We start from the raw sequence: 3248 nt of genomic DNA, 5'->3' as shown, positions 1-3248 counted from the left end.
AAAAAGCTGAGGGTTAGACTAGGTTTCTTTTTCAGAAACAAGTCCTGTTTCTCGCTTGAGGCCAGGAAAAGGCTAGTCACTGTGAACTTTTTACCTGTGATGGTGATTTGTTGTATATGAATGCACCTGCCTATTGCCTGAACAAGTTATATGCCGCTTATCACAGCGCACTGAGATTTGTCACAAATTGTAAAGCACTTACTCATCACTGTACCCTGTATGCCAAGGCAGGTTTGCCTTCACTAACTGTACGGAGGCTCAGTCATTGGTACACATTTATTTATAAAGCTATGTTGGGTAAACTCCCGTATTATATCTGTTCACTGATCACACAGAGAGTTGCAAGCAGCTATTGTCTGAGATCGCATGATGTAGTATTGTTAGATGTGCCAAGAGCAAGGACTGTCTTAGGTAAGGCAGCTTTTATGTGCGCAGCTCCACTTTCTTGGAACAATCTTCAGCAAGAATTGAAACTGAGCAATCTCATTCATCTGCATGTTTTTAAAGCTAGGCTAAATGAAATGCTTGTTGATACTATGGGCACTTGTAAATGTCTATAACTATGTAAATGTATCCTGTAAATATAATGTATGATGTCCTTTATTGTTTTATGTTTCATGTGGATATGTTGCAGGTCTCCCTTGAAAAAGAGATCTCTCAATGGGATCAATCTCGTTAAATAAAGGTTTGAAATGAAATGAAATCAATTCAAACTCCAGACCCACAGCACATTGTAGCACACTCAATATACTTTTCTAGTTTTATTGAGTTTTTCTTTGCTTTCCTTAACAAGGTTTCTGTTGTGTAAAAAGGGTGTTGGAAAGCACACTGAACTGTAAAGCTCAGTGTGATCACAGGCAGGAGACTCTGAATAAAGGTTGTTAGTATCCAGTGGTGTGATGTATTGAAGTACATTTACTCAAGTATTGTTTATGACTTTGGGGTATTTGTACTTTACTTGAGTATTTTTGTTACACTACTTTACTCCACTACATTTTGTAAGCAAAATATTTTACTTTTTAGTTCTCTACATTTATCGGACAAAAATTGTTACTAGTTACTTTACAGATGCAGATTATTGGCTAATAGAAATATGGCTCCACCTTTACCAGCTATGATGAACAAATGAATGCCTCAATAATCATGACCATTTAATATAGTATATGATTCTGAATGGAGCTACAAAGCACAAGGAGTACGTGTACTTGTGTTACTTTAAATATATTTTGATGCCGATACTTTTATGTACATTTACTTGAATAAGATTTTAAATGCAGGACTTTTTACTTGCAACAGAGTACACTGTCGTAGTTCTACTTCAAGTTAAGTCAAATATCTGAGTACTCCTTCTACCTCTGTTGATATCAGCGTAACATATGGCATAGACTGAGGAGGTGATTGTTTGTGAGGGAAATCATTACAACAAATGGTTGAATTCTGCACAATTCAGTGTTTTTTTCCAATTCTTTATTTGAGATGTTGTGATGTACACCAGGTGCACATGTGTTACCCGGTGCAGCTTTAAAACAGAGACCAGCAGTACAACAACCAACAGAGTTAGAGGTCAGGGTCCCACTTTGCAGCCGGATGCAAAAGGATTGAATGTGTTTCTGTGGCACAAATCCACATGAGGCGTCTCCTTCCACTCTGACAGCGCCCCCTGCTGCGCTCCAACACACTCGCACACCCTGTGGGCTGAATCAGAGCTATGTTACAACAACACATGCTAACACGTGCAGAATAAAACCAGCACCTGAGAGGAAGACAAACAACGATACGGTACGGCCGTAAGGTTTGTAAATGTTTGTAGCTACTGCTCTCTAGTGGTAGATGAGTCTGTTAACCTGTTGCCCTCGGGTCAAATCTGACCTGTTTCTTAATATTTCTGTATGATGAGAGGTTTATGATCAAACTTTTTATTTAATTATGTGTTTTATTCAAATGTATCATCTGGTGTGATGCGATTCATTTGTTTCTAACGGTTTTGAAACAGAATCTTTACTAAACTTTGATGTATACGATAATGCTGTGACAATCGATCAAGGTATGTTCCTGTGATCTTAACTAGGTAAAAATAATTCCAATTGTTGGCCTTTTGTTAACTCCAAATTGGGTTAAACATTTTTATTTTCTTTGACCATAAATGCAAAAAAGAAATAATTAAAACTATTAGTTATACTATATGCTGTAAAAACAATCAAACAAAGAACACAAATGCACAGTTAAGGGGAAGACAACAATAAGTTAAGACTGAATAAACCAGGGGGAGCAGACAACACGCTTAACAGGATACTTGATGTGATACTTGTTTGAAGCGGGGTTGTTTAACTTGTCCATAGTCACCCCCAGTTTCCACCGGGTCCGTCTGCGCCGCGCTGCGCTGCGTTACGGCTGCGCTGCGTTACGGCTGCGCTGCGTTACGGCTGCGCCACGGCGGCGCCACGGCGGTCGTAAGCATCGCGGCCACTCTAGTCAATGGGTGCTATTCCATCACACGCGTCGCGTTACGGCTCAGACGCGTCCCAGAAGCGGCTCGGCGCAGCGCTTCTCTAAAATTAGGATGAATCCTATTTTTGCCACGGCGCAGCCCTAACGTAGGCCCATTCCCAAACCGCCCCCTACACCCTACCCCTCCGTTTGCGCGTTCACGCGGAGGGTCCGCCATATTGAGGGCTGTTCCAAACCAACGAGTGTGGAGGGGGAGTGGGTTATGGCTAGAAAATGATCCGTCTAGTGTAAATATGACGTCACGTTCTCGTTGTAACTCTCGTTGTAATCTAAACCAGACACAATAGACATTAAATTACTTGTGAAACCGACCACGAGCCCACGACAAACTAACCAGCTCTCCTGAGGGATCGATTGGTGAGCACAGTCACCAGACTCCCTCAAAACACCACCTCCAACACCAAATCCCACGAAAGACCACACGACCCTACAACGTTTGGTCTGATAGGACGCGCTGATAGTCATCATAGCGACACTTGTGGTGAAAAGGAAGTACAACATTAAACAATATAGGTAGAAACAGAGACGTATAGTACGAAACAGCCGGTTGCCTGCCTCGATCGATCGTTTGTGTTTGGGTCAGGCGGTTTGCCTTCACGTAACGTAGCTTCCCTCCTCAAGTCCTACATCTCGCCTTTGCCGAGTTATTGAACCTAATTCAGACTTACAAAAGAGATTAATTATAACGACGACGTAATTACACATACAACGTAGTACAATGACGACTTCTACACAAAGGC

The 3248-nt window shown here is 41.5% G+C and overlaps 1 long non-coding RNA gene across 1 annotated transcript in view; it reads right to left on the bottom strand.

Annotated features, from left to right (window-relative positions):
* Nucleotides 1-1445: 1445 nt before the first annotated feature.
* Nucleotides 1446-3248, bottom strand: part of LOC104948359 (uncharacterized) — a 2681-nt gene continuing 878 nt past the window's right edge. The window contains exon 2 of the long non-coding RNA XR_798673.1: nucleotides 1446-1695. This is a non-coding gene — a long non-coding RNA (uncharacterized lncRNA). The remainder of the gene's footprint in view (nucleotides 1696-3248) is intronic.

The sequence above is a fragment of the Notothenia coriiceps genome, unplaced genomic scaffold, assembly GCF_000735185.1.
Source record: "Notothenia coriiceps isolate Sejong01 unplaced genomic scaffold, NC01 NC01_scaffold00014271, whole genome shotgun sequence".
Lineage (NCBI taxonomy): Eukaryota > Metazoa > Chordata > Actinopteri > Perciformes > Nototheniidae > Notothenia > Notothenia coriiceps.
The sequence above is the reverse complement of the archived record's forward strand: the minus strand, read 5'-3'. Positions and strand labels throughout refer to the sequence as shown.